This window comes from Gracilinanus agilis, chromosome 2 (assembly GCF_016433145.1).
Source record: "Gracilinanus agilis isolate LMUSP501 chromosome 2, AgileGrace, whole genome shotgun sequence".
Taxonomy (NCBI): Eukaryota; Metazoa; Chordata; class Mammalia; order Didelphimorphia; family Didelphidae; genus Gracilinanus; species Gracilinanus agilis.
Genome location: NC_058131.1, coordinates 306,154,232 through 306,165,227, shown reverse-complemented (window position 1 = coordinate 306,165,227; position 10,996 = coordinate 306,154,232). Strand labels below are relative to the sequence as shown.

The 10,996-nt window shown below is 42.2% G+C and overlaps 1 long non-coding RNA gene across 1 annotated transcript; it reads right to left on the bottom strand.

Moving 5' to 3' along the window:
• Positions 1 to 2,083: 2,083 nt before the first annotated feature.
• LOC123235322 lies at positions 2,084 to 10,526 on the bottom strand. Its single transcript, XR_006505381.1, has 3 exons — positions 10,297 to 10,526; positions 8,669 to 8,847; positions 2,084 to 2,518 (listed from the first exon to the last, which is right to left on the bottom strand). It is a non-coding gene; the product is annotated as an uncharacterized LOC123235322 (long non-coding RNA).
• Between the last annotated feature and the right edge of the window lie 470 nt (positions 10,527 to 10,996).

The window sequence follows — 10,996 nt, the reverse complement described above, 5'->3', positions numbered from 1 at the left end:
GAGCTAATCCATCTTCCCACTCTATGACATTATTGTTGGGGGGAAGAGAAGCTTTTCTGAGCCTCTGTTGGAACATTACAGTGTCAGGAAGCTCATTCTCTTAGGAAGCCCATTGATCTATTGTGGGAAAGCTCTGACTGTTAGGAATATTGCTCCTGGTACTAGGCTACAATTTTCCCCCTGTGACTTCCACCCAATGGTACACACTCACTTGGCGTAGTCTTCCCACAACTACTTTCCCTTTGTTGAACATGCCTCTCTTGCTACCAAGGAAGGACTGAATCCCAAAGGGGAATACAGTTCAGCAATGTTGAAGATTCCAAAGACTGAGATGTTTGTGAGCTTCTCTAAGTTCCAGAAGGAAACATTTTCCTTTTAGGACCTTAACCAAAGAAATAATAACCCAGCCTAACAAATAATAATAATAATAAGTACCAACCCAAGAGAAGTATGTGCCTAGTCTGATGCTAGGTCATACATACCCTGGGAGCTACAAAGACATATAAAGCACGTTCCCGGCCCTCAACACAAACTTGAGCTCACCATTTGGCAAGGGAGCCCAGGCTCACACATAAGTTAAGCTGAGTAACAATACAAGACAACAATAGAAGAACACTCACTGAACAGTATATGATGTGAGTGCCAACTATACAATACAGTACAAACAAGTGCTGTTTGAGTTCAGAAGAGGAAGAGGAGGCCCCCTGAGACTGTGTGGGTCAGGGAAGGCTTCATGGAGGATGTAGCACTTGAGCTAAGCCTTTGAAAGATGTCAGGGTTCAAGTCTGATCTCCTCTGTGAAGGTCAGCTCAAGTGACTCTCTTCAGAGGTCTCACTGTGGTGTGGAGAAGGTGACTTGGGATCCTTGAAGTCTGTGCCCCGGGGTGGGGTGGGGCTGAGGGAAATGGGCAGGATAAGTAAATTCCCTTGGCAAGTCTCCAAGGATGGGCCCAGGACAGACTTGTTTGAGGACCAGTCAAGCTAAGTTCAAAAAGCCTCAGGGCCAGGTAGACCTCATGGTGAAGGAGGTTTTTGAAAACAGTATCTCTCAAAGAACATCGGCTTAGCCACAGAGAGGGTTTACAACCTGTGTCAGTGGAAGGAGTTCCCACACCAGTAAAATGACAGATCCTTGAAGCGTTGAATCATTTGAAGGGTGGGAGATAGGGCTGGAAAAGGTAGTATGGGACTGGAATGTGGCCACCAGCCTAATGAACCTGGATCTGATCCTATTAAGAATAGGGACTCACTGAAAAAATCTTTCAACAGGGAAGTGACATAATGAATGAAATCAGTAGTCTAGTGACAACTCTGGCATAATCCCTCCCTCTCCCTGAGCGACCAACTCTTCCAACCAACAGGCTTCACTCAGCCATCCTAAGAGGGAGTTTAGCCTACAGTGTCTGTGGCCCCAGAGCCCCTCCAGGAGCATACCTGGAGCCACTCGGAGCCCATGCTCCGTTAGGCACAATGGTTTCCAGGAGCCAATGCTCCATTAAGCACAATAGTTTCTAGGAGCCAATGCCCCATTAAGTACAATGGTTTCCAGGAGCCAATGCTCCATTGAGGAAAATGGTCTTGGGCCAAAAGAATAGGGTGTGGCTCCCTGGAGAGACCACACTGCTCCATGGTTCTGATTACTTTTACTGCCCGGCAGCTGCCTGAGCCCAGAGTAATAGTTTACACCAAAGTTGCTCGCACCATTCTGACAAAATGATCTGTTTGTGTCAATTATTACCTGGGCTGAGCTGTTCTTCTTTAGAAATGCCAGGAAATAATCAAATGCTTTCTACCCAGGTAGATGCATTATTTGCAAGCATGCTGGGATGCTTACTTCTCCAATAAAGCTAATTAATAGTGAACCAGGAGATCAGGCCAGTTTGCCTTCAAGGCCTCAGTTTTACCAGCTGCAAATTTACAAAGTAGGACCAGAGTATCTCTAAGGTCCCTTCAAAAGAGCCTCGGAATTGAAGTCAGAAGACTGAGTTCAAATCCCAGCTTTGCCACCTTTGTGACTTGGGGCAAGTACTTCCCAAGATGGTTTCTCCATCTATTAAATGAGGGGGGGGGGGTGGACTGGACAGTCTCTAAGAACTACAGAATAGCTCTCTTAACTCTGAGGTTTTATGACCCTATTCCAGGTCATATTCTCCTGAGGGGTTACAAAAATCATCCCTCAACTTGTCAGTGTAGAAATCCCCTCTAAGTTTCTTGCCGGATTTTAGGGAGGCTTCCCCAAATCCTCCTTATATTTCTTGTCCTCCTTTTGATGTTCTCTCAAGACCCCAGATGAGATAAGGCTAGATACTAGGCATCGATTAATGCAAACAGGGGGCTGTTACTGCAGAATATTTGACCGACCTTTGTAACCATCTTCGAAGAATGTTCTTCCAGTCCACCCTTCTTTTCCGCTTCCTCTTCCTCTTCCGTTTCTTCTTCCTCTTCCTCTTGCTCTTCCTTTTACGCATCCCGGTCTAGACGATCTGTTCTCTCTTACATTGGTGACTTGCTTCTGGTCCTGGAAAGGAAAAGAATGAAATTATCAAAGCAAAGTCTAGCTGTGCTTTTCTTGTGCTGCCTGGGAGAGAGATATGACTTTTACTTTTCACTAGGTAATGATTTGTCCAATGATTTTTTAAGCCATCATCCTTCATCAGAAAAAGAACAGACCGAAAGAAAAACAAATATTTTTATTTCACAGTAATGGCAATCTCACAGACAAAGGCTTTGGAATGTTCAGTTTCAATGTTCATTTTCATGAACAAAGCTAGGCGCATTTATGATCTTCAAGGGAAAGAGAGAGAACTGGTGAAGAGGGCTAAAAATACAGGAGAGTTTGTGCTAGAGCTGGATCTTTACTTTTCTGACATCTTCAAAGGCAGACCTTTCCATCCTCAATATAAAAAAAGGAGGGTCAGGGTTCAGGGATGGACATGTGGACCTAGGCCCCTTTACAAGTTGGAGGCAGTCTTTCATGCCCTTCTGGGAAGAAGTCCCTCTTGCCTAGAAGGAGGAGGTGTTTTCTTTCTCTGATATGAGATTGCTCTTACCCTTCTTTTATTTTTATTTTTATTTTTTTGGTTTTTAAACCCTTAACTTCTGTGTATTAGCTCATAGGTGGAAGAGTGGTAAGGGTGGGCAATGGGGGTCAAGTGACTTGCCCAGGGTCACACAGCTGGGAAGTGTCTGAGGACAGATTTGAACCTAGGACCTCCCGTCTCTAGGCCTGGCTCTCAATCCACTGAGCTACCCAGCTGCCCCTGCTCTTACCCTTCTAAATGGTTCTCACCAGTCAAGGTTGGGCACCTCACAGGTGAACTTCAGTTTTGTGTTAAAAGCAAATAAAATCTTTAATGGCAGAAGCAGGAGCATTTGATTTTTCCAAATGAATATTTTAAAAATAGAATCTGGTTTTAGATGTGTGAATCATGTTGGCAAAGCAGGAGGGGGAGCAGAATTTTGGAAACATTTTCTCCAAAATGTTAATAAAAATAAGCATCTTATTGTCTAGATATATGACTCCTAAAGATTTCAGGATTCAGTTCCACATATCATGGGAATGAGGCACACTGAAAACCATGTTTAAAAGTGTTTTCCATTAGGTATACTAATTTAGAGGAAGGGGCTACCCTTGAAAATTGCACTGGGACATGATTTCTTGGCCCTGTCAGAGCCAGTCCCACTTCTCTCTATTCCCACTATCATTTTATAAAAACTAGCATGGTTTGTCAAAAAAACACGAGTGGTTTATTTATAAGCTCTGTAGCTGCTTCTCCTTCCTCTTCTTCTTTTTAATTTATGTTTCTTAAAAATCAGAGCTTGTCCATATATGGTCAATAGCAAGAATAAGCCAGGTTCAGAATATTACTTTCCATTGTACTGAATTATTTTCAGTTGTACACCCTGGAAGAGGAATTCTTGGGTTTTCTAACATGTAAATGCTAGTCACAGAATGTAGGGTTTGGTTTTTTTTGTTTGTTTGTTTGTTTTTTTAACTCTTACCTTCCACCATAGAATCAATACTAAGTATAGGTTCCAAGGTGGAAGAGTGGTAAGGGCTATAGCAATGGGGGTCAAGTGACTTGCCCAGGGTCACACAGCTGGGAAGTGTCTGAGGCCAGATTTGAACCTAGGACCTCCCATCTCTAGGCCTTGTTCTCAATCCACTGAGATACCCAGCTGCCCCCTAGAATGTAGGGTTTTAAAGCTTGAGGAGACTTCAGAATTCAGCTCCTCCATGTCCTCTTTTTACAACTTGGGAAACTGAGGCCAGAAACAGAAAGTGATCTGCCAAATGTCAAATAACTGCCTAAACTAGTAAATAGGTCTGTTTACTCTAAAGTTTTGTGCTCTTTCCACCATACCATACTAGCTCTCTCCCTAGCTCAAGGGGATAGAAGTCTAATCTAAGTTATGTTCTTTTCAGAATGAAACCAATTAAAATTTTTGACTTAAAAAATAAATACATGTTCCAAAGTGGGCAAGGGAAATGTTAAAAGAATTAAGGATTTTTTTTTAGTATATTTTCTTTGCCAACGTGAAAATGGTCATCTTTTCCCTTTCGTGTTCCCTTTCTCCACCCCAATTCTTACAGAAGTTTATAATTTTATAAGGAAGTTGATATATCACCTTTAAAAAATTCAAAAAAAAAATTCTTGTGAGCGTTACAAGCCATATGCTTTGCCAGTGTCTCTTAGTGCTCCTCAGAGCCATAACAAAAATGCTTCCACTAGGGGCCAGCTTCATAAAATATGATTTGTGCTAGTTGTAGAAAATGCGCTTTCAGATCAACATTTAAAGACACATTTGGCTAGGAGAGAAAGACCAAAATGGAGAATCTTCAGAAGAAGGAGGTAGAACATAAAAGGAACTTACCTGGGTTATAGCAGCTAGGGGGAGTAAGTGGGTACCTTCTGGGAGCCTCCTACTTTGCTTACAATTAACTAAATGGTCAACTCAGTCATATCTATGCTGCTGAAGGAGTATGAATACTAGCAGTGCCCTCAAAATGTCACCTATAAAGGAAAGCTTAGGCTACCCCATCCTAATTATGACTCTGAAACCCATTTTCCTTTTCAAACAGCACTTTTTTTTTTTTTGTAAAACTGAGATGTTAGGGACTGTCTTAGGTTGCTTGTTGACTACAAGAAAGGACTCAAAGATGCCCTTAGATAAAAAAAAAAAAAAAAAAAAAAAAAAAAAAAAAAAAAAAAAAAAGCTTTCCTACCTTCACTGAATAATCAAGCTTTCAGGATCAGGACATCTCAGGGCTTCTCTTTGAGGTCATATACAATAGTGAAAAAAGCCCTGGATTTGCTTCATTTTTGTTTTTGTATCCCCAGTGTCCAGCCTAGTGTGCCTGGTACAGCGTGCCTCAGTTTAATATATGTTTGTTGACTGATTGATTGTTGGAGTCCAAAGACGTGGATTAGAATTCCACTTTAGTGAAGTCCCTCTCTCAGCCTCAGAAAAGAGGACGTTGAACTTGATCCATAAGGGTCCCTTCCTATGATCTTTCCTAAGAAGGGGTATGGGAAACGATCAAAGAAGAATGAAAATGTTCTAAGAAGAAGTCCATTTTAAACTTCCACTACAGCAAAGAAGAGAATTGAGGCCAATTTATTCTGGGATAATTGGAGTATAGAAGTGCTCCCACCAATAGGGAGCACCAATAAAGTGCCAGGTGACTCCAATCTGTGAAGTCCATGGTGCGCCATTTCTTAAAACTCATTATAGTCTTTTGTCTGTAGAACCTAGTTTGCATTTATGAGGAACAGAGAAATACTAGCGTCTGAAAAGGATGAAAGAGCCCAAGACTGGAGAATCAGTGGAACCAGGTTCTAAATCCCACCCTGCCCACTAATTCAGCAGCTAGGTGTCTTAGTGTCTGGCTTGGGGTCAAATCCAGCTTAGACACTTCCTCGCTGTGTGACCCTAAGCAAGCTACTTAACTCTATTTGCCTCAGTTTCCTCATCTGTAAAATGAGATATAAAAGGAAATGATAAACCACTCACTGATATCTTTACCAAGAAAACCTCAAATAGGGTCACAAAGAGTCTGACAGGACTTAAAAAACAACTGAACATCTGACACCATTAATCTGCTATGGGCCATGGGATAAATCTCCCACTCTGGGCTTCAGTTTCCCCAAATTGTAAAAGAAAAGAAGATTGGACTGTGCCATTTCTAAGTCCTCTTTGGGCTCCAGTGTTCTATGACTCTATGAGTTTAAATTTGTCTCTCAACATGCTTGCCCTGGACTTCTACACAGGGTTGATTTGAAGAGCAAATGTTATCATGGTGTCCAAAGTGCTTTGTAAATACTCCTGACCCATACTTACAAAGTGCTTTGAAGTTTACAACGTGTCTATAGAGTTGTACAAATGTAAGATATGCTATTGTTCTTGTAAAATATTGCAAAGTCAAGTGCCCACCTAGCCCAGAAACCTTGATCATAAAATGGCGAATTTGTGACCTACCCCTCTCTGGATTAGATAGCTTTAGTTCTCCTTCACACACCACCCCCCACTTCCTCTCCTGGTTATGTCTGAGGTAAGGGGAGAGTTGGAAGGACATGGTCTTCTGTTTGGACAAGACATGTTCCCCTCAATTAGGTTTATTGCCCACAAAAGAGTTATAGATTGACCCTGGCCAAAATAATATATCCCTTTCTGTTAGTCAGCTCACAACCCCAGGCAAACATCGGAGAAGAAGTATGGGGCATTGTGTGCAGAACCGGCCCTTCTTTACAAGTAGCTAGTCTCCTGTACGGTTTTGTACTCCCACTTCTGTCAACATTCACCTCAACCTCCCCAGGAAGTTTCTGGAAGAGTGGAAGGACAGAGTGGAAAAGACTATGACTTCTTTGAGAATAGGGGTTATTGGGGGGGGACGTTTGGATTCTTTGTATTCCTAGCACTTAGAACAATGCCTGGCACATAGCAGGTGCTTAATAAATTCTTGTTGACTTGCATTGACTTTAAGGGAGAGAAGAATAAGGAGCTATTAGGGAAATGGAAAAATTGGTTGGACAAAATCCTTCCTTTAAAAAAAAAAGAAAAAAAGAAAAACAAGTGGAACAGATATCCCATTCCTTGCTTCTACTCTGTTGGGTACAGATTTCAGAAGATTCACAATGGTATGGGTTAGGACAAAGAAATACACGTACCCCTAGAAGGTATAAAAAGCTTGTCAAGGAAGGATGAGGCGTATTTAGGAAATAATTCTATTATCCTAATGAAATTAATCTTATCTATTATTTAATTCTTTCTTATGTACATATGAGTTATAATCTCTAGTATTTAATTCTTTTCATGTTGAATAGGGGGTTCAGGAAAGTTTGCCGAAAGCCAAGGGAGTATCCAAGTGAAAAATGTTGAGAACCCCTTATATATATAAGAGGAGAGATGTAAGGATGATTTATGATCCTTGGGTTAAGTGGTGCAAAAGGAGCTTTGGGGCTGGCTGGATCCTTGGGAACCTTTTATATTGAAGGCACCTTTGGTGCTTGGGGGCCAGAGGGTCCAGGGCGTGGTCTGCCAGTTGAATGTTGGGTATTGGCTCTTTGGACTAATTCTTGGCTCTAAGTCCTGGGGGTGGGGTGTGTGAACTGGTTCATATTTCCACAGCTCTTTAAGATTTACAAAGCACTTTTCTCATTATCATTCAATGAGGTAGATAGAAATAAAGGATTATTATACTAATTTTACATGGGAAGAAACAAAGACTCAGAGAAACGCCCAGAATCAAACAGCTAGTCAGTGCCAGGATTCAAACCCGAATCTTTCCCCAAATCCGAATCTAGCACTCTTAAACACCATGCTAAAAAAAAAAAAATTGCTTATATTTCTTTCTAGATGGTCCAGTCAAGTAGGACAGGATAGGAAAGAAAAAGGAAATTTGAGATAGACTGACTAGAGCTGTGTCCGTCATGAACTTGACAGCATGGTGGATGAAGTGTGGAGTGAGAAATCCTTCCAGCGGCTAAAATACCTACTCCACCATCCTGGTTCTGGATACCTGAAACTCCATAATTAAGGGTCTAGTTGACCGAAGAAATTGTCTCCGTTAAAATGCCCATTAATAAGCCTTTACTGGACCTAATTCGTCGTTAACAACTTAGTGTGAATTAGTTTAAAATATACTTTTCTGAAGAGATAGCTGGTTGAGAACTTTAGCCTGTTCAAAAAAGATACTTAACAGGTTAGTTTTGATAAAAGGAGATTGTGGTGACCTAGGTCTAGAACATAGATATGGTATGAGTAAGATAAGAGGGCACCCATGAAAAATCTGAGCGACTTTGCCAAACACCACACCTTACTTGGCAATACTCTTAGATCTGACCAAAGGGGGAACTGTTACCTTTGAGTCCCTTGGGTCCTAAGAATAGAGTTGGCAGCTCAAAGATGGCAAGAGCTTGCAGGGGGGTGGGGGAGAAGGGCGCTAGGGGTGGGAAAGGGAGAGGGGAGAGATTTGACTTGGAACAAGCTCAGGGAGTCAAAGTGTACTCTTTGTTCAGTGCTACTCCTACTTCACCCACATTTCTAGCAGAACTATATTCAAAATAGGGAAGCCTACAGCAGGCATCCAGAACCCTGAATTCACCACTTCTTTCTTAGTGTATCCTGATTTCTGCTCATAAAGCCAGAGAGGCTAGTTGTAGCTCACCTGAACTGCTGAGCTAGGTGGGACAGATGGTTCCACGCAGTTTCAATGCTCATTTTCAGAGCAGCCGCTCTAATTTTATCTGCCAACGTGGATGATTTACTCTGCCAACATATATGATTTTCTGTGTCAAAATAGATGCTTTTCTCCATTCAGGAGACTGAATAGGAGATCTGAAGTTCCTGTAAGGAAGAAGAAAAAAGACCCTTAAAATTCTCAAGATAATAGCCCCTTCCTCTGTCCCTTTACAAATTATTAAAAACATATAGATTCTTCATGAATCAAGTCATTTGAACACACAATTGGGAAAATATTGTCTTCATTTAACATATAGCGTGGCCAAGTGCTAGGGTTCCCATATCAGTCCTCCTCATGAGATAACTCACTCTATTTCTGGATACTTAAAAAAGATTATTTTTTTGATAATACTTCTACAAAACACCAGGATCCGATATCGTTTTCTACACGGTGACCTTGCATTTTTTTCAAACTCGAACTTCTCTTTGCATTTCACTCCCTAACTAAATGCCAGCCCCCTGACAGAAAAGTTACACATTATTCACATGCTTACCAGAATTCAAGGGCTCCAGTTATCTACTCTACAGAGTCAAAGTGCAAGGTTTTTTTTGTTTTTTTTTTTTTTCTTCAAAGTGTATATTGTATTGACCCAGCTCTGGGAGCTTGCTGCCCTTCCTTGTACATTTATTATCCATGTATTGTAACAATCCACACAATCTATCTTGATCATGTAAAAACAGGTAGTTGAATTAAGTCTTTGCGTTTGTCCTATACTTCTCTTAATCCTTTCTGTTTATGTAATGCTTTTTTTTTTTTTTTTTTCTAAAACGACAGCAATCGGCACCGGCAAATGAACCCAGACAACAACAGTAGAAACCATGAAAAGGGGACTCCAGAAGACAGAAGTATTTCAAAATAAAATTTATCTCCGTTTTACAGATGGGGAAAACTGAGGGCACTGCCAAATTGAAAGACTTGTCTGCCAAATGACTGAGCAACTTCTCTGTTTCTACAAACAGAAAAGAGTCAAGTTTCTGTGTGGGCAAAAATTCCCGAATATTACTTTGAAATTCCTAACAAGGTTGGGCCTCTGCTCTGGAACACGTCTTTAGACTGTGCCACTGCGCTATTGCCCAGGAAATCGCAAGATTATTCTACAGATGGCATTAAGTGGCTTTGTTAAGAATACTTGCTCTACAGTAGTATACGGCGCAAATTTTACATGGAAGAATAAGCTTCAGACCCCCTTCTTGCTAAAAGATCTATTGCATTTTTTTAACCCACACTTAAGCGACTGCACTTTATGAGAGCTAAAAGGCCTGGCTTCTAATTCTGTTGGAGATTTTATTTTTTTTTAGCCACTCCAAACTCACTGAAATAAGTATTTACTTTAGAGCGGATTTTGGTGGCTTCATCTTGGAACCCGTCCCAGAGTTTAGTTAAAGTAATTAAAAGACCTTGTTACAAGTATGTCTCTCCAGTAAAGCTTAGTACCTGTGCCCCAACCTTTAAAACAATGGGATTATAAACTCCCCAAGGGCAGGGACCCTTCCTCCTCTTTCCCTGCCTAGCTTCCCCCACAGCGCCTAGCACGGCAAGCGCCCCATACATACTTATTGACGGATTGACAGCGTTTCAGATGCATAGCACATTAGTTTCGCGAAGTTCCCGGAGTGTCCCACGAAGTCCAAACTCGCCGGGGCAGCGAGGGGAAATTCGGCCGTTGTCCAGATGTTCTGCTGTAGAATGCGCTGCAGCCGAGTCACGGCACTCTCTGCAGCCAGAGGGTCTCTGCAGAGATGAAACAGGAGACTTTGGAAGAGTCAGGGGCTGGTGTTCGCCCCGTGAAATAACTCATCCATCCTCGCGTCTCTGCAGACGCAGGAGTTGCTCCTGATCTCAGCAGTGGTGACTCTGCTCTGTGCGCAGCCCCTTTTAAATGTTGGGTCCTGACTCACCTTCCCTCTTTCCTCCCACAATGCCCAATGAGAGATTGTTAGCAAGAAGAGATCCCAGGGTCTGTTTTCGGAGCAGATGGAAGCCTGCCAAACACGGAGGAGAGACTCGGCTTGCCTCCCAGCTCCACACAAGCTCACTGTCCCGGCAGAGCCAAACACCCAGAGCAAACTCCGGCATCCTCCCTCCTCCAAACTCCTCGAACTTCCAGCCCTAGTCTCGCAGCAAAATGGACCCCAGGTGAGTTCTCCAGTCCCCACAGCAGCAACAAGTCAGCCCCTTAGAGGTCAACTTCTCTATTCAAAGCCTGCTGGGGAAATGTCTGAGGCTCCCTTTGCTGAGAGGCCTCAGTCTGGC